The 20,054-nt window shown below is 42.9% G+C and overlaps 1 long non-coding RNA gene across 1 annotated transcript; it reads left to right on the top strand.

The window, feature by feature from the left end:
- The first annotated feature begins 680 nt into the window (after positions 1-680).
- LOC117874062 lies at positions 681-7,105 on the top strand. The gene is made up of 4 exons (XR_004644889.1): positions 681-1,269; positions 1,716-1,803; positions 3,494-3,623; positions 6,912-7,105. It is a non-coding gene; the product is annotated as an uncharacterized LOC117874062 (long non-coding RNA).
- The last annotated feature ends 12,949 nt before the right edge of the window (positions 7,106-20,054 follow it).

Below are 20,054 nucleotides of genomic sequence, written 5' to 3'. Positions count from 1 at the left end.
TCCGTAGTGCTGTGTTAATTAATCACCCACTGATGAACTAACCTTAGGGCTGTGAGAGCTGCGATTTGGGAGGATTTCCAGAGTTAGAGATGAGGACAAGGAGAAAAAATGGGGAGGTGATTAAAATCAAACAAGAAAGAAACAGATGAAGGGGGCTAAGGTGAATATTGAAAGGAGAAGTGTTCAAGGTGAGAAAGGATAAAGGGAGACACATGACAGGAGTAAAGGGAAAGAGACAGGGCAGGAAGGAGAGGAAAAAAGTGAGGTAGAGGAGGGTAGAGGAGAGAGAAAGGGAAGGAAATAAAGCGGGGGAATAATCACAGGAGACAGGAGCCTCTTTTGTTACTTCTTGAGGTCATGCTGTCAGTGCTGGGAAATGCTCAAGCAGCAAGACTCCCATCTCCTGCAGCTTCTCCCCCCTCCTTCCCTGTCTCTGTTGTTCCTTCCCGTTTTCTCTCCTCCACCCTCCTCTCTGCCTCTCTTTTTGGGCTTTGTCCATGCAGCATTTTGGGGACAGCCATCACGCCGCAGCACAGCTTTGCCCTACCCCTGCCACCTCCTCTTCTTGTTCCCCCTTGCTTCTAGCACTAAATTCTCGTGCACATTTGTTAGTCCAAATGCCCAGTTATCCCAAATTCTGGATATTGCCAGGCCGGTCAGATAAACGGGATTGTGCTGTCATAAAATATTTGATGTATACTTGTATTTTGCTAATAAACTGATACTTAGTTGTCTAGAAATTAGGGTAGCTCAGTATGTGATTATGAATGTTTAAATTGAAAAAGAGTTGTAAAAGGAAATGTCTCGCCCATAGACGATAACTGAGAGAAACCTTGAGTGTTTCTGAATGTAGCCTAGAAATCATATGGAGTTTGTGTTTGAGAGAAATTGACCGCTTCATTTACAAGAGGCGGAAGTAGATTTAATTGGCTGGTAAGCTATTTGAATATTAAGTTATCCTAGAATATTTAGTTCACGTGGCCTAAGAACTTAGAATACTGGTAAAATTCTCGAGAAATTGGAATAGTTTAAATCAGTATCTGCATGATGTGTTTGTGCTTTAATGAGTGATAACTAATTGAATTGTTATTCTTAGTGCTTCAGTAACTTGCCTGATTTTCAGAATTGTAACTTTACAGCTGTTTGTTAGAACTGCCACAGGTGCTCCCTTAATTCCACTGATGAACACCTTTGCTTAGAAATGCATTAAAGGCTTCATAGTTCCATGCTGGAACCAAAGTCACCTGCCCAGCACAGTACAGAACTACGGTAAAATTTGCCTATGTAACAAGACTGATAAGGCTTTGAATGACTTGATGTGACATGATATTTCTCGGTAAATTGTAACATCACATCATGAATTCATTGTTAGAAATTTCATAAACAAGAAAATCCAACCACCTTTATTTTGTTCTCTGTAATTTCAGAATTGCTTTCAATTCTATCTTGGTGACTATAAAATGTGGATGTGTGATAATTCTCCAGTCTGTATTTTGGCTAAGGAATAAGAGATTACCAGGAGAAAACTAATTTAAGACACAGGAAAACAGAAATTAATTACACAACACATGTTTGTAAAATGTATTTTGCCTCACAATCGTATTTCTCTGAAATCCTCCTTGTATAGATAACAATCAGTATTATTAAGAGATTAGTATTTTCCCATAACCTATAAATATAGGGACTCAGTCTATCTTGGTGTCTCTTCTCTCCAGTGACGCTGAGTTCCTGGCCCACCTTCAGCCATGAAGATCATTTATCTGCTCTTTGCTGTTTTCTTTCTGGTGCTACAAGGTGTGCCAGGTAAGAAGTAAATGAAAACAAGGGATGATACAGAGGGATATATGGGATCCTATACTAACATTGTCTAACAATTTCTCTTAGAAACATGTTTCTGACTTTTTTCTTACGAGTTCTAGCATGTCTTCAGTTTGCAGATGATACAAGAAATTTGAGAGGAATTATTCTGAGGTCAGGGAGGTGTCTTTGCTGCCCCCAGTAAAACTCAGAGATTTGACAGAATTATGACCACAGGGCAGGGGAGGGAGGGGCGGGGAGAAATTCCCATAATGTTTTCCTCCAATCTTTCTGAGGCTTGCTGCTTAAATCACCCCATGATCTACCCACACAGCACGTACTCTTCCTCGAACAGGGAATCACAGAATTGTACATCTGGATGGGATACAGACAAAATGAACTCATGCCAACACCGTTCAATATGACTTTGGTCTAGGAGAAGGTACATAGGGCTGGGAGGTGGAAGACTGTAACTTAAGATGTAACATCTGCTGCTCACTAATGTTAGTAGTTCTGTGCCTTTCACAGTCTGTATTATAAAGTCAGGCCTCATGTCCCACTGAGAGGTTGCAAAGCTGGGAACAGAACCCAGGTCTATACAATAGCAGCTTCTCAGCTCAGTGTCTTAACCCCACTCACTCTCAGAACTTGTCACTACTATGTGTTTGGCTGATTTCCTAATAATAATGTCATCAGGGTGGGACAGTGTTTGCACCAGTGTCAGTGGATCCATTTCAGTTGCCCAACAACCTCCAATTAAAAATGTTCTAACCTAAATATTCTACAAGCTTTGGCTGTGCGGCATTTTCAAAACAACAGGACCTTCAAGTATAACCAAAGAGTGGCAATTGGTCATCAAGAAACTATTCCTGCGTGAGTCTTCAGAAAAAAAACCGCCCAGTCTCCCAGACAGGCAGGCGTTCATACCAGAAGGGACTTTTTCAAGCCCTTCTCTTTCAAACAGTTGTAGTCATGCAACCCAGCGCTGAGCCAGTTCAACCCTACGTAGCCAAATTGCATTGATGGTACTGCCTGGCACATCCCTGTCAGAGCCCGAGGGAATCACACCCACAGCACCAGCCACTAAAATAAGGTAGAGATGTGGGCAGCTACTTGCTTTCCATCACTTAAAGGCAGGGGTAGCAAAGGATGTCCGTGCTCAGAGCTACAGTTATGAACTCTGCAGCCTGAAAGCCAGGGTCCCTGTTTAATTAACTCGCTCTGTTCCCTTCTTAAAGTCAGCCACGGAATGTGCACAGAACTACACCCATTGGAGGAATGGTACTAAAGCTATGATAAGTTTTTGCACTTGAAGATAATTGGTCTGTCTTAGCCAGGTGGAAGTGAATAGGAAAGATAGATAGAATAAATAAAAGATAGAATAGATAAGTTCATGGAGGATAGGTCCATCAATGGCTATTAGCCAGGATGGGCAGAGATGGTGTCCCTAGCTTCTGTTTGCCAGAAGCTGGGAATAGATGACAGAGGATGGATCACTTGATTATTACCTGGTCTGTTCATTCCCTCTGGGGCACCTGGCATTGGCCACTGTCGGAAGACACAATAGCGGGCTAGATGGATCTTTGATCTGACCCAGTATGGCCGTTCTTATGGGCTTAAATGCCTGTCATCCTCCAATCACAGCCCTTATTAACCCTGCTCTGCAGACTGATGATGACTCTTTTTCTTTCTACAGAATTCTCCAAGGCTCAGATTCTCACTGTGAGATGTAAAATGCAAGGGGGTCATTGTTTCTTTGGGAGATGTCCTCCTAACCGGAGACGCATTGGAAGATGCTCTCCAAATGGGTACTTTTGCTGTCAAACGTAAGTTTAGCATTCCAAGGCAGACATTGCAGTGTGAACAGAAATACCTGTTGTTTAATACTCTTGGAGCCTCCACACACATGGCCCAGCCCAGAGGCCAAGGAGGCTTCAAGCCACATCTGTGCTTCCCACATTCTAGGCCACGTGGGGACTGGAGTGGACCCAACATGCATGAGAACCACTCCTCTGGCTGCTCTTACTTACAACTGCCTTACCCAGGCTGCCTGTGATACACTCCACAGCTTGGAGCAGATTCTCTGCAGTGCTCAGTGCTACAGGGATTGCCCCCAGAGACCTGACAGCCTCCACCAACGTCTCCAGCACCACCCCAGCTCCAGTGCTTGCAACAGGGACCTATTATGGCAGCCGTGTGCTGCTCACACTTTGAGAGAATCCCCCCAAGTTCCTTTATGGTCCTTTTACAGCCTCCATATGCTTCCGAAGCTTCATATATGGGCAGGGCCTGGGCCCCAAACACCCCAATGTCCACCTGGCTTTTATATTTTGAAATAGGGAAATTAAGTAGGAAAAACAAAGTCTGGAGGAGTGAGTGCAGAGGCTCAGTCTGCTCCGTATCAGTCTGCAGGGGAAGTGAAGTCAACAATTAGAAATAAAACAATATCTGCAACAAATGGGAAACAAGGGATTTAGATAATCCAAATCTAGCCAAATCAAGTCAATCTAAAATTAGAAGTGATGAAGTTTAGCTATATGAAAGGGGAAGCTAAGGACATCAGGGAAGAATGCATGGCTCACGGTGCTAAGGACAAGAAAGCGTTTTTTAAAAATATCAGGAAAAAAAGAAATCCTAAAAATTCTACAGGCCCATTCATAGGTGGTGATAAAATTGTTAGTTGTGAGGCAGAAAAGGCAGAAGTGTCTACTAAATATTTCTCTTCTGTATTTGGAAAGAAGCAGGCTGATGTACTGATATTACATGAGGATGGTGACTACTATCTATGCATTAGAAAATAAGGAGGATGTTAAAGAACATCCTCTAGGGTTAGACATTTTTAAATCAGCAGACATGAAAACTTCTATTACCATATCCTCAAAGAATTGCCTGAGGAGATGTCTTCCACTTATGATTTTTAATAAATTCTGGAATGTTGGGGAGATTCCAGAAGACCAGAAGAGAGTTAATGTTCTGCCAATAGGTAACAAGGGCAGGTAGGATGACCTGGGTAATGATAGACCACTTAGCCTGACAGGGACTTACCACAGCACAAGGTTCTGATTAGAAACCTAGCACCATAGAACCTCATTAAAGCACACATATAATATCATGTACAACCTAAAATAGTTGTCAATGGGGAATCATCATCGTATGTGGGCATCTCCAATGACTTCAATGAAGTGTATAAGTACATTCACAGGGAGATAATACCAGGTTCTCAAGGACTATTTAATCTAGCAGAGAAGGCAGAACAAAAACCAGTGGCTGAAAGCTGAAGCCAGAGAATTTTAAGTTAGAAATAAGATTAACATTTTAACAGTGAGGGTGACTAACCATTGGAACAAACTGCCAAAGGAAATGATGTATTCACCATCTCTTGGTGTCTTCAAATCAAGTCTGGATGCCTTTCTGGAAGAGAATCCACTTATACAAGTTACTGGGCTCAGTACAGGGGTAACTCGGGGAAAGTCTATGGCACGAGGTCAGACTAGATAATCAAATGGTCCCTTCTGGCCTTAAAACCTGTGAAATTCTGGGAACAAAATGGCTGCTGTCTGCAGAGACTCAATATTTATAAGGCTTTAAAACTGGAAAGCTACAGCTTGATGAGAAAGAAAAGCCTAAGAGTTTGGAGGTTACTGACACCTGAGGGTGGATGTAAGTTTGTGTGTGTGCAGGGAAGGTAAAAAATTAAATAAGGTGAAGTATTTTCAAACTAGTTAACTCAAAACTGGCAGGACACTGTAACCAGACACATGTCCTAGTCATCACACAAGGGTCCTTCCTGACCAACCAAGTATGTAAAATATTTGAGTGGAAACTAACAAACTCATTACAATTGCAGACAGACTAGCACAGTGCAGCATTTCACTGGGCTTTCTTACCGTGTATGTGGGTCCAGAGGCTGCAAACGCTAAAGCACATGAGGAGCTGCATTAAGAGTTGCTCATGGGTGTGAGCTTGTAGATTGGGGGTGATGTAGAACGCAGAAGGGTGCTAGGCGCTATCTTGCCCAACAGATTGGGGATTAAAGCAGAAACCTCTCGAGCAAAGCACAAGTCTCTACAGCTTGAGCTACGGGGCCAGGCTCTCTAGCTGGGGATGTTACCAATTCTCCTTCTCTGTAGCTCAGGCACATAGGGTACAAGGAACACACACTGACCAGTGGGTGACACCTGCATGTAATCAGAAGTGCTCACTCTTCAGTGTAATTAAATCAGCACCAATCCACCAAGGATTTAAAGCCATTTAAGAGCTGATGAATCCTTCAGTCCTTACAGCAGCTATGTACTGACATTTGCCCGTGATTTCCCCCCTTTTTGAAGCCTGAGGACAGTATTATAAAAATCTTGGTGACATCAATGTGAGCACTATTCAGTAGGTTTTTAATGTTTTAAATATCAAGGATTCCCATGGAATGTTCACTTGGCCACATTCCATATCTCTGAGGCCTTTCTATTCCTGCTCTGCCTGTTTCACACAGTATCTGTCATAAACTATACATGACGCCCAGCATGGTCAAATTAATTTTGCAGCAGGGCAGGTCCCAGAGAAGCACTTTGGAGGGTGAGAGATTTTTCCCACCTACTAAAGATGGAGGACAGGGGCAGGAGGTATGAGGCTGGGAGACCCTTAGGGTTGCAGACTGAGAGCCGGGGAACTTGGCCAGAGTGGCCATGCCAGCAGCTGCTTGTATGCAACTGCCACCCAAATGGTGTCACCCTTCAGAGAGAATTGGATTTTCCCTTCATTCTTTAAAAGTAAGTGATTTATCACCTGTGCAATTATGTGTCATTTTAGCTTCAGCTGTGCACAGGGTTTGTGTGGGAGAACAACTGTACCTGGATGTGAGTCATAGTTTTCTGCATGGTAGTTTTTTATAGGCAGCCAGTTCACCTGTTTAGATACAAACGACTATTCACCTTAAAACTCTGTAATAGAATGTTGCAGTAGAGAAAATGAATTCCCTGAGCCGGCGTTAACCAATAACCTCTAACCTCTTCACCCACCACAGAGTGACTGGGCAATTCTTCCTTTTGATTTGAAAACTTCATATTAGCCCTGTTCTATGGAAAAACATCCACAAATCTGAATCTCTTTTCTTTGTACAGGCGACTTATTTACTGATTGTCTAAGCAGGATCTCCGGGAATGTGGGAGACAGCCACTTGCTTCTAAAATCATCAGATCTTGCTTCAATGGAACCCTGAAGTGTAAAGAACCAAGTGAACTGGAGAAATTCCAGAAGGGAGCTTTGTATCACCATATAAGTTTTGTTCCTCTCCTTTTAATAAAAGCAAGTTGGTTTGAGGTAATCTTGCTGAAGTGTGTGCGTGTTGGTGGGAAGCAAGGGGGCTGTTTCTATCATTTGTCTCCTTGAGAAAGCCATTTAGTTAATTTTTTTTAAATTAAAAACATCCTAAAAACATCCCTATAACATATTAGTTCAACATCTGGATGTTTGCAGACCATGTTCCATGCATCTCTATAGGTTTCAATGGGCTCCTATGGATAGCTCTCTATTTCTTATAATTCTTATAAATCCTTTCACTTTGTGGTGTCAGAGGGGCTGGGTTCAGTCACAGCTTGACTGTAGGGTGGAGCTCGCTGGCACCTAGACCTTCTCCCCACCTCTGTTCCAAAACCTTATCTTGTACACTGAGGAGAAAAGGGAAATCAGGCTAAACCGCATTCAGGTCTCATGCCTGATTCACTTCCCTGTTACACTAACTGCTGTAAATCAGGAGTGACACCACTGAAGATGTCGTAGTTACACTAGCATAAAACTGGTGTAATTCACGTCAGAATCAAGCACAACATTGTCCATAAAAAGATGAGACTCAATTTCCAAAAGGCAAAAGCTTCTGCTGTTTCAATTGGTTACATGATAGCCCACAATTCATTTCTGATCCCATCTTCAAGTTTCCCTGAAACTCACCTCTGCCATTGGACCATAGATCAGAAATCTCAGGCAGATTTTTTAAGAACATAAGAATTTTACCCTTTAGATGTGCGGGAATTACATTTCGAAAATTGATCACAGCATTAATTTGTCTGAGACTGTTGCCATTCTGTGGTTGTCTACATTGTTCTGTCCCTAAAATCCAGCAGGCTGAGCTGTGAGACAGCACGTTCCCACTTGAAGGATGATGCCCAACTAGAGGGAGCATATTTCTGATGCTGCTGTCGTGGAGTGGTCAGGAGTGCCAGTGAAAGACACTTTGGAAAGGTTGCTAGATCATGGGTGATGAGCCCTTGACCTGTCCCCTCCCAAACCGTGCAGAGCTTATCAACTCTGGCGTCCGTGTATGGCTGTCTTTAGACTGGGGCTTGAGGTGTAATTTCCAGCTCAGGTAGATGCACCTGCACTAGTTCTGCTTCAGCTAGTGCACAAAAAGTAGAAATGTAACTATGGCAGCACTAGCGATGGAACTGGCTGGCCAGCTGGTGTGTGATCCCTTCTGAAACCCTACACACATACTCAGGGTGGCTGGACAAAGTTACATCTCTGCCGCCAGTGTAGTCATTCACTTACAGACACTGGCATTAGGAGGAGGTGGGGATTGGGTTGAGAGGATTTGAGCAGCTAGGAGTGGTTGAAGCTGTTCTTAGGGTGTAAGAAGAGTTTGATAGCTCAGGAGATGGGGTCTAACTCCAGAGGGTGCTCAGAGGCTGTGGGCATGTCAGGTTGAAATTGACTTCTTCTCCAGGTTACATCTCATGTGTCTTGCTGACTTGAGAGCTTTAGAGCAACACCATGAATTCTACCCCATGCCAAACTCAGTGGGTACATTATCTAGGAAGCTTTCCTGTGTGAGCTGATGTGTATCTTGCCAGACACACCAGACGGCTTCGTGTGATGGAATTATCAAATGTTTGGCTGAGCGGCTCATCATGGCTGTTACGTGTTGGGATTTCAGCTAAACTCTTATCGTGTGAACTCTGACCCCAAAAGGGTGAAATCCTGCTCAACTCATTCACTCAAGTTTTCTCTCTGGCAACAGGCAGACATCTGGGACAGGCCCCCATCTCAAGGATGCACAAGATGGGATTGAATAAGGCTTTTGGGAGCTCATCCAACCAACTCAAATAGAGGAAACATTTCCCTTTTGTAAACTTGTGCTAGTCTTTTCATAGAAATCATGGACCTGATTCATATCTCCATTATGACAGTGTCACACCAGTGTAATAATGATGGCTTCAGGGGAGTCACTCCTGGTTTACACGTACCAGTGTAACCTGTAGCACACTCATGTTTTAATCCTTAAAACAACTTGGTCTGAATCCTTCTGTTCTCCTCAATGTGGCCTTCTTTTGGGGAAGCTTGCTCAGATGACTAGTGTCTCATGTGCACCATGAAAGGTTTAGAGGTTTTGGGCTGCCATTGTAAGTTTTGTGAGGGGAACCTGATGGCTCTTGCCATGTCTGGATGCTCTGGCACAAGAGAAGGAGTCCTGGGAGTTTGGAGGTTTCAGAGCAGTGGGGAGAGTGTAGGTGCCACACAGCTCTCTGGCAAAGACTACAGACCATATGGTCAGGCTACAACTGAATCCAGCTCTGATAACCACACAAATCTAATAGAATTGTAAAATCTGTACGGAATACATAAAGATCTGCCCACATGAGATCATTGAAGCATACAGAGGGTATTTCATTTTATTTCTAATTTTTAAAAGATAAAAGAAATAGATTTGTAAGGAGATAAACAGCCCCCCACCTCTATCTCCTCCACGCACCACAACACACGTGTACAAGTCTCAGCGATGTGATCTTAAACCAACTTCCTTTATTAAAAAGAGAGTAACAAATCCCCTATGGATGATGCAAGGGCCTCTTTTGCGAATTTCTCCAGCTCACTAATTTCTCTGCCACCCAAATAAACAGTGCTTCTGACTTCCATTGAAGCAGGAGTCAGTGATTTTAGAAGTGAGTGTGTATCTTCCAGATTCCCAGGTATCCTGCCAGGACAATTAGCCATGCCTTCACCTATAGAAAGAAAAGAGACACTCAGAGGTTTTGTGGACATCCATAAGAAAGGGGATAATAAAACATTTGATAACAAATGCAAAACAGAACAGGAATTGCCCAATCCCTGGTTGCTGAGTGCAGATATTGCTGGTTAACTTCATAGCAGGAAATTCAATTTTCCAACGGCATCCTTCAAAATTCCATTAAAAATTCAGTTGAAATTTGAAATTACATATGAAAATTATGACAAAAAGTACACTGTAGAAGAACAAAACCCCCATTCTGGTCCCATTGTTCTATCAAACACACCTTCGTCCACAAATGAAGATAAAATGAAAAATACATATTTAGGTGATGAATAAGTAACTGTGAGAGAATGCAGAGAAACTCCAATTCTGTCTCAAGACCGACCCTATTTTTGAGATAGTTCCTTGCTAGCAGCCTGGCCTGGTGCTAGCAGGGATCTCTGGGCATGCTCAGTGTATTGGCCAGGAGAGCAAGCCTGCAGCTGGTAACATGGTCACTCTAGCTTACATCCCTGGCTCCCATGCTCCAGGACCAAGGGGCTCCCAGCTTTATAACACCTGTCCCAAGCTGCTGCTCTGGTGTTTCAGTGGGTGTGAAAAATCTCTCACCCTCCCAACTACTTCTCTGCTGTAGCATGAATGTGACCTTGCTGGGTGTCCTTTGCAGTTCATGGCACATCCAGTAGGTAACAAGGAGAATGACAATGTTCAGCCATTGGCCAGGAAAGAGACTGAGACTAATTCTGTAACCTGGTGGTTTGGGCACTCACCTGGGAGTGGAGCGGCTCAAGAGCCAGTCCCTGCCCCAATGGCTCGTCAATTATTTATAAAAAGTGGAACAGCTTCAACAGAGCCCTGCACCAAAACCATCCCATGGCTAGGGCACTTCCTGCAGTGCAAGAAGCCCTAAGTCAAATCCCTGCTCTACATCAGGCAGTGGGGGAATTGAACCTGGACTTTCCACATCCCCAGTGAGACCCTAACCCCTGAGCTTAAAGCTGTAGAGGGAGGGGGCACTGCCTCCCTTTCCTCATCTAGCCATTTCAAGAACACAATGGGCATTCAATGGCCATTTCAATAACACAACACACCACTGGCTTGAGCCCCCAGCCAGTAATCTGTGACAATTACACGCCACCCCCGGGTGCCTCTAAGAGGCAATACTTCTCCTCTCGCAAGCACAGAGTCTGAGTGTAGAAAAGAAACTTTTAATAAAAGAAGGAAAGTCACCCAGCATTAATTTGGGAAAATGACACAAGCAGGATTCATAAACATAAACCCATGAGCAAACAACCCACCCCAGAGTACCTTGGGCAGAGTCCTTTTGCCTCAGATTCTTAAGTCCAGCAACCTAAAGTTACTTTAACGTACCCCTCCCTTCTCCGCACCCCACTGACAGTTGTTGTCCTTGGTCAGTGCAGACCCAGAATTCAGAGACATATATCTGCAGAGTTCACTTCCCACCGTGGCTGGGGGGAAGGGAAAAAGGCACCTTGCTTGTTCCTCTGCACTGGCCACTTGCTGGGATGTCTTCAGGTCCCACCCCATAACACAGCTATCAGTTATTTTAGCTCTTTGATTTTAGGTGTTACTGGGGGAACCTCACTGCTAATGCACACAGGGCAGTCTCTTACATTGGAAACAGTGTCCCACAGCAGACCTTATGCTTAGACCTGGTTACCAGTGATTTCAGTTCTGTGGTGAGTAACAAGTCTCTCAATTGAGTCTTAATCAGCTCTGTTATTACACAATGGAGAGAGAGAAGGAACCAAATGGTGTCTAGAACCCTTAAGCAGGATGCATACACACCACCAAGTACAAGTACCTGTGCCCGCCCCCTCTCAACTCCACTGGGCTTTGGCACCCATGTCCCCTTCCTAGCGAGTGCTGTTTCATTGAGGGTGAGTCCCTCAGTCAGGGCATGCCAAGCACAGTTCTGCTCCCTTTGATTTACACAAGAAGGATAACTACCCATTATTACCCCTGCCTCAATAACAAAGAGACTGGGGATCCAACACCAGCTAAAACTGATCATTTGGGCAAGAAATCACATCATGCTGAGCTCCTAGGCAGGGTGGGTGTACCAAGGCCAACAAGGTGAAGGAAATAGTGTCAAGGAACCTCAACTTTAGATGTTGCTACCTGCCCCACCTATAACATCTAACTAATTTTAACAAAGGTAACAAACTATTTGGTTTCTATTAAAGAAGGTGATACATTTCAAGTGAAAATCTGAAGGGTGAACTTAGATAATATCTATGTTATAAGGCCTAAACAACCACAGGGCCTGATTAACCTTAATGTTATCATCAGTAGTATTTTTAATCATATGATGCAATCCCACTAGCTCACAAATAAAATGTAGCGATTACACGACTACTGGTACAGAACCACTTAGAGCAGTATGTCTTAATATTGATTTAATAGTTAGCAGCATTATTAGTATTAAATCAATGAGTCAAATGACTTTGTTGCAGCGTGATGAACTATGAAAAACATACAGAATCGTCAAAAAAATGTGAAAGGACTTTACATAAATGGACATTTCTGCCAGTAGCTCAAAGGGCTGACAGAGAAAGTGCCACTTGGAGAAGGACACAGAGTCATGGCAAGTTGGCCAAGGGCCACACCGTAGGGAGGCCTATGGGAAATGGCCTACAGAAGTGTATCGCTGGTCAGAGCTAAACCAGCAGGTGTTCGTTATATGTCCCAAGATATTTTGCAAAAACGATTGTGGTCTAATGTGTCTTATACAATCTGGGATGGCACAAGATGTTTTGCACAAAGACCATGAATGTTCCAGAGACAGAGTTTCAAGAATTCCAACCTCCAAATTATGGTTGGACATTTCAAATCTTCCCCACAAGCAAAAATCTTTCTGATTGGCCCACAACAGCCAATAAGAAACCAAGCATTCAAAACTGTATAAAACAGGCTGATTGGGTCAAAGCATCAATCCCTGAAGCTCATATAACTGGATGAGAGAGACGGCGAGCAGGACTGTCATCGCCTAGCTACTGAGAGTGCCCCCTGTCTGGTAACTACTAAAGTCGCTTCCCTTATAATCCCCCTATTAATTCTTCCTTTAAAGTTCTATCTAGCGAGACGATTGAGAGATCCAGAAAGAGAAGAAGAACACAGCTCTGATAACCCGGCTTGCTCCCCCGGGGCTGTCAGTGCTGGGAAATGTTCAAGCAACACCAAAGAGGCTCCTGTTTCCTGTGGATCCTCCCCATCTCCTTCCCTCTCTCCTCTGGCCTTCCTCCCTCTTTTCTCTCCAGTCCTCTCTCTGCCTCCCTTGGGGATCTGTCCATGCTCAGGGGGACCAGTTCTGCTTGTCTCCATCCCCTCCTCCTGCTACCTCTGGCTTCTAGCACTAAATTGTCTTGCACATTTGTTTGTCCAGATGCCCAGTTATCCAAAGTTTTGGATGTCGCCCAGACCGGTCAGAGAAAAGGGAGTGTGCTTTAATCGAATGTGGGACATATATGTGTATTTCCCTAATAAACTGAACCTTAATTGTCTAGAAATTAGGCTAGCTCAGAATGTGATTGAGTGTTAAAGTTGCGAAATATTTGTAAAAGGAAATATCTCCTCCATAGAAGATAGCTGAGAGAGACCCAGAGTGTTTCAGAGTTTAGCCTAGAAACTATACAGTGTTTGTGTTTGCGAGAAATTGTCGGTTCTTTCACAAAAAGAGGAAGCAGATTTGAATTGGCTGGAAAGCTCAAAATTGTTGCCACTGTTGGAATATTTATTTAACCTTGAATATTTAGTTCAAGTGGCCTAAGAACAAAGAATTTTGGTAACATTCTAAAGAAATTGGAATAGTGATCTACATTATGTGTTTGCGGTTCAATGTGTGAGAACTAATTCAGTTCTTGTTCTTAGTACTTAAAGTAACTTGTCTGATTTTCTAAATTGTAACTTTAGAGCTCTTTGTTAGAACTGCCACAGGCACTCCCATAATTCCGCTGATAAACACTTTTGTCTAGAAATGCATAAGAAGCTGCTTAAAAAGGATTCCTAGTTCCATGTTGGTACCAACGTCACCTGCCCAACATAGTACAGAACTAGGGTAAAGTCTGCCTATGTAACATGACTGTGACAAGGTCTTGAATGAGTCAATGTGTTTTATAATTTCCTGGTAAATGGTAACATCACATCATAAATTCATTGTTAAAAATGTCATAAACATGAAAATCCAACCTCCTTCCTTTTGCTTTCTTTAATTTAATCATTGCTTTCAATTCTATCCGAAGAAGTGGGCAGTAGCCCACGAAAGCTTATGCTCTAATAAATTTGTTAGTCTCTAAGGTGCCACAAGTACTCCAATTCTATCTTGGTTAATAAAATGTGCGATTGTGCAATAATTCTCCAGTCTATACTTTGGCTGAGGAAAGAGATTACCACATGAAACCTAATTTAAGACACTGGAATGTTAAAATTACTTACAAGACAAGTGCTTGTAATATGTCTCTTGCCTCATACAATAGTATTTCTCTGAAATCCTCCTATTCTTTCTATGGAGCATCATACATAAAAATCATAATTATTAAGAGATTATAGAACACATATGTCATTTGCATTAAAATTATATTTCTAGAACTCAGTATATCTCCATGACCTATAAATATAGGGACTCTATGTCCTCTTGTTTTGCTATCTCTTCCTCTAGTGACATTGAGTTCCTGGCTGACCTTGAGCCATGAAGATCCTTTCCCTGCTCTTTGCTGTTTTCTTTTTGGTGCTCCAGGGTGCGCCAGGTAAGATGTAAATGAAAATGAGGGATGATACAGAGGGATATCTGGGATCTTGTACTAAGGTTGCTTAACACTTTCTATAAGAAACATGTTTCTGACTTATTTCTTATGAGTTCTAGCATGTCTTCAGTTTGCAGATGATACATAAAATTTGAGACGAATTATTCTGAGGTGAGGGAGGGGTCTTTGCTGCCCCCAGTAAAAATCACTGAGATTTGACTGAATTCGGACCATTAATGGCAAAAATTCCCATAATGTTTTCGTCGGATCTTCCTGAGGCTTGCTGCTTAAAGCACGGCACAATCTACCTCCACTGCATGTATTTCTCCTGAAACAGGCCATCACAGACTTGAACAACCGGATGGGATAAACACAAAATGAATTCATGCCAACCACATTCAACATACATTGGTCTAGGTTATGACAAAATTTATAGGGCTGGAAGCTGGAAGACTGTAACTTACAATCTCACTTCTGCTGCTAGCTAGTGTTAATAATTCTGTGCCTAGCACAACCTATATTATGAACTCAAGCCTCATGTCCCACTGAGAGGTTACACATCTGGGAACAGAACTCAGATCTCTAAAATGGCAGCCGATCATCTCAGTGATTCAGCCCCATTCTATCTAAGAACCTGTCACTACTATGTGCTTGGCTGCTTTTCTAGAAATAATATCATCAGGGTGGGACAGTGTTTTCAGCTGTGACAATGGAGCCCTTTTGGTTGCCCAACAACTTCCAACTAAAAATGGTCTAACCTAAATATTCTGCAAGCTTTGGTGTGCACCATAGGGCTACATTTTCAAAATAACAGGTCCTTCGGGTATAACTAAGGAGTGGCAACTGGTCATCAAGAAACTAGACCTGAGTGAGTCTTCAAAAAAAAAAAATCTGCCCAGAGTCTCCCAGACAGGCAGGCATTCAAACCAGAAGGGATTTTTTTCAATCCCTTCTCTTTCAAACAGTTGTAGTCATGCAACCCAGCGTTGAGCCAGTTCAACCCTACGTAGCCAAATTGCATTGATGATACTGCCTGGCACATCACTGTCAGAGCCCGAGGGAATCACACCCACAGCACCATCCGCTAAAGGAAGATAGAGATGTGGGCAGCTACATGCTTTTCGTTGCTTAAAGGCAGGGGCAGCAAATTTGTCCGTGCTCAGAGCTACAATTCTCAACTCTGCAGCTTGAGAACCAGGGCCCCTGTTTAATTACCTCACTCTGTTCCCTTCTTAGAGTCAGCCACAGAATGAGCATCGAACTACACCCATTTAAGAAGTAGTACTAAAGCTGGGGATAATTGGGCTATCTTGGCCAGGTGTAAGTGAATGGGAAATACCTGGCATCCTGGAATTACAGCTCTTATTTACTCTGCTCTGCAGAATGATGATTCAGACTCTTTTCCTTTCTGCAGAATTCTCCCAGGCTCAGAATTTCAATATCAACTGCATACGCAAGGGGGGTTTCTGTTTCTTTTAGAGATGTCCCCAGAATTGGAAACTCATTGGATTTTGCTCCAACGGGTACGTTTGCTGTATAAGGTAAGTTCAGTTTTCCACAAGGCAGACATTGCAGTGTGAACAGAAATATGTTCCTCTCCTTCTTACATCCAAGCTGTTGTTTAATGCTCTTGGAGGCTCCGCACACATGACCCAGCTCAGAGGCCAAAGAGTCTTCAAGCCACATCTGTGCTGCCCACATGGGCCACCTGGGGACTGGAATGGCCCCAATATGTAAGAGAACCACTCCTCTGGCTGCTCTTACATACAGCAGCCTTACCCAGGCTGCCTGTGGGACACGCCACAGCCTGGAGCAGCCCAGATTCTCTGCAGTGCTCAGTGCTACAGGGATTGCCCCCAGAGACCTGACAGCCTCCACCAACGTCTCCAGCACCACCCCAGCTCCACTGTTTGCAACAGGGACCGCATAGCCCTATTATCACAGCCATGTGCTGCTCATGCTTTGGGAGAATCCCCCCTGAGTCCCTTTATGGTTCTTTTACATCCTCCATGTGCTCCTGATGCTTCATACATGGGCAGGGGCTGGGGCCCAAACACCCCATTGTCTACATTGCTTTTATATTTTAGAATAGGGAATTCAAGTAGGAGTGAGTGCACAGACTGCATCTACTGTATATCGGTCTGAGGGGAAGTGAAGGCAACAATTAGAAATATCTGTAACAAATGGGAAACAGGGGAAATAGATAACAGTCAATCTAAAATTAGAATTGATGAAGTTTAGCTATATGAGAGGGGAAGCTAAGCACATCAGGGAAGAACCTATGGGTGATAGGGCTAAGGACAAGAAGGCATTTTTTAAAAATATCAGGAAGGAAAGAAATCCTAACAATGGTACGGTCCCATTCATAGGCAGTGATAAAATTGTTAGTAACGAGGCAGAAAAAGGCAGAAGCTTTCACTAAATATCTCGGTGCTGTATTTGGAAAGAGACAGTTTGATGTACTGATATTACGTGAGGATGGTGACTACTATCTCTGCATGAGTCAATAAGGAAGATGTTAAATAACATCTACTAGGGATAGATACTTTTAAATCAGCAGACCTGGATAACTTCCATTCGAGAATCCTCAAAGAATTGGGTAACGACATTTCTCTTCCATTGATCATTGTTAATGAATTTTGGAATGTTGGGGAGATTCCAGAAGACTAGAAGAGTGTTAATATTCTGCCAATAGGTAACAAGGGTAGGTGGGATGATTTGGGTAAGGATTAGCCTGACATCAATTCCCGGCAAAATGAAATGGAAAACTGACTCAATCAATCAATAATTAAAGATTCAGAATATAGTTAACATCACTCAGCAGGGCTTTTAGGACATTAGAACTTGATAAGCAAACCTAGTTTACTTTTAGATGACATTACCTGTTTAGTTGAGAAAGGTAACTGTGTAGGTGTAACAATTATTATTCCACAGAGTTTGACTTAGCATTGCACAAGTTTCTGATTAAAAACCTACCACCATACAACCTCATTAAAGCACACATATAATATGATGTACAACCTAAAATAGTTGTCAATGGGGAATCATCATTGGATGTGGGTGTCTCCAGTGACTGGATTAAAGTGCACAAGTGCAGTCACAGAGCGATAATACCAGGTTCTCAAGGACTCTTTAATCTAGCAGAGAAGGCAGAACAAGAACCAATGGCTGAAAGCTGAAGCCAGACAATTTCAAGTCAGAAATAAGACACAGATTTTTAACAGTGAGAGTGACTTACCATTGAAACAAACGGCCAAAGGAATTCGTGTATTCTCCATCTCTTGGTATCTTCAAATCAAGGCTGGATGCCTTTCTGGAAGATAATCGGGGTATACAAGTTTTTGGGCTGAATACAGGTGTAACTGGGGGCAATTCTAGGGCAAGATGATCAAATGGTCCCTTCTGGCCTTAGAACCTGTGAAATTCTGTGAGCAAAATGGCTGCTGTCTGCAGAGACTCCATATTTATAAGGCTTTAAAGCTGTAACACGACAGCTTTATGAGGAAGAAAAATCTAAGAATTTGGAAGTTACTGACACCTCAGGATGGATGTAAGTTTGTGTGTGTGCAGGGAAGGTAAAAAAATAAATAAGGTGAAGTATTTTCAAACTAGTTAATTCAAAACTGGCAGGACATTGTAACCAGACATGTGACTTGTCCTCACTCAGGGATCCTTCGTGATAAATTCATTAAAATTGCAGACAGACCAGCACAGTGCAGCATTTCACAACAACTGTACCTGGATGTGAGTCGTGCCTTTGTGCAGTATAGATTTTATAGGCAGCCAGTTCACCTGTTTAGATATATATGACTATTCCCCTTAAAACTATGTAATAGAATGTTGCACTAGAGAAAATGTATTCTGTGTGCCAGAGTTAACCAGGAACATCTCCACCCACCCAAGGTGAATGGGAAATTCCTCCTTTTGATTTAAAATCCACCTTCATATTAGCTCTTTTCTATGGAAAAACATCCACAAATGACTTGCATCTGAAGAAGTGAGGTTCTTACCCACGAAAGCTTATGCTCCCAGTACTTCTGTTAGTCTCAAAGGTGCCACAGGACCCTCTGTTGCTTTTTACAGATTCAGACTAACACGGCTACCCCTCTGATACATAATCCACAAATCCGATTCTCTTTTCTTTGTACAGGTGAATTAGTGACTAATTGTCTAAGCAGGATCTCCGGGAATCTGGCAGACAGCCACTTGCTTCTAAAATCATCAGATCCTGCTTCAATGGAACCCTGAAGTGCTGTTTAACTGGGCTGTAAAGAACCTTGTAATAAAAGCAAGTTGGTTTGAGATAATCGTGCTGAAGTGTGTGTGTGTTGGTGGGAGGCAAGGGGGCTGTTTCCATCATTTGTCCCCTTGAGAAAGCCATTTAGTTTATTTTTTAAAAATTAAATATAAAACATCCTAAAAACATACCTATCACATGTGGGTGTTTGCAGACCATGGTCCACACATCTGTAGGTTTCAATGGGCTCCTTTGGGTAGTTCCCTATTTCATAGAATTCTTACAAATCCTTTCACTCTGTGGTATCAGAGGGGCTGGGTTCACTCACAGTTTGGCTGTACAGTTCCAAAACCTTGTCTTCTGCACTGAGGAGAAAAGGGAAATCACGCCAAACTGCATTCAGGTCTCATGCCTGATTCTCTTCCCTGTTACACTGACTACTTTAAATCAGGAGAAACTCCACAGAAGCCCTCAGAGTTATGCTAGCATAAAATTGGTATAATTCACATCAGAATCAAGCACAGCATTGTCCATAAAAAGATGAGAACTAATTTCCAAAAGGTAAAGGTTTCTGCTATTTCAATTGGTTACATGATATCCCACAATTCATTTCTGATCCCATCTTCAAGTTTCCCTGAAACTCACCTCTGCCATTGGACCATAGATCAGAAATCTCAGGCAGATTTTTTTATGCCTTTAGATGTGCAGGAATTACATTTTGAAAACTGATCACTGCTTTAATTCATCTGAGACTGTCGCCATTCTGTGGTTGTCTACATTGTTCTGTCACTAAAATCCAGCAGGCTGCACTGTGAGACAGCAGGTTCCTACTTGAAGAAAGATGTCAACTAGAAGGAGCGTCTTTCTGATGCTGCTGTTGTGCAGGAGTTGAGAGTCAGGAGTGCCAGTGAAAGACACTTTGGAAAGGTTGCTAGATCATGGGTGATGAGCGCTTGACCTCTCCTCTCCCCTAGGGTCCCATGTGCACAGTGAAAGGTTTAGAGGTTTGCGGCTGCCATTTTAAGTGCTGCAAGTGCAAATTGAGGATGACATAGCAGAGTGTAACCGCAAGGTGTCATTATCATTCAGTTGGGCAGGTTAAAGAAGAGCTGTGATTTTTTCTTTAACTGGACGTAGCTGTGTTTTCACAAAACTATCTCCTCCCTTGGTGTTCACACCTCAACTGCTAGCAGAGCACCTCAACCTCCCTGATTGAACTAACCTCGTTATCTCCATACTGATTTATACCTGCCTCTGGAGA

Source organism: Trachemys scripta, chromosome 3, assembly GCF_013100865.1.
Source record: "Trachemys scripta elegans isolate TJP31775 chromosome 3, CAS_Tse_1.0, whole genome shotgun sequence".
Lineage (NCBI taxonomy): Eukaryota > Metazoa > Chordata > Testudines > Emydidae > Trachemys > Trachemys scripta.
Note: the sequence above shows the minus strand (reverse complement) of the source record. Positions and strands in the feature narration are given on the sequence as shown.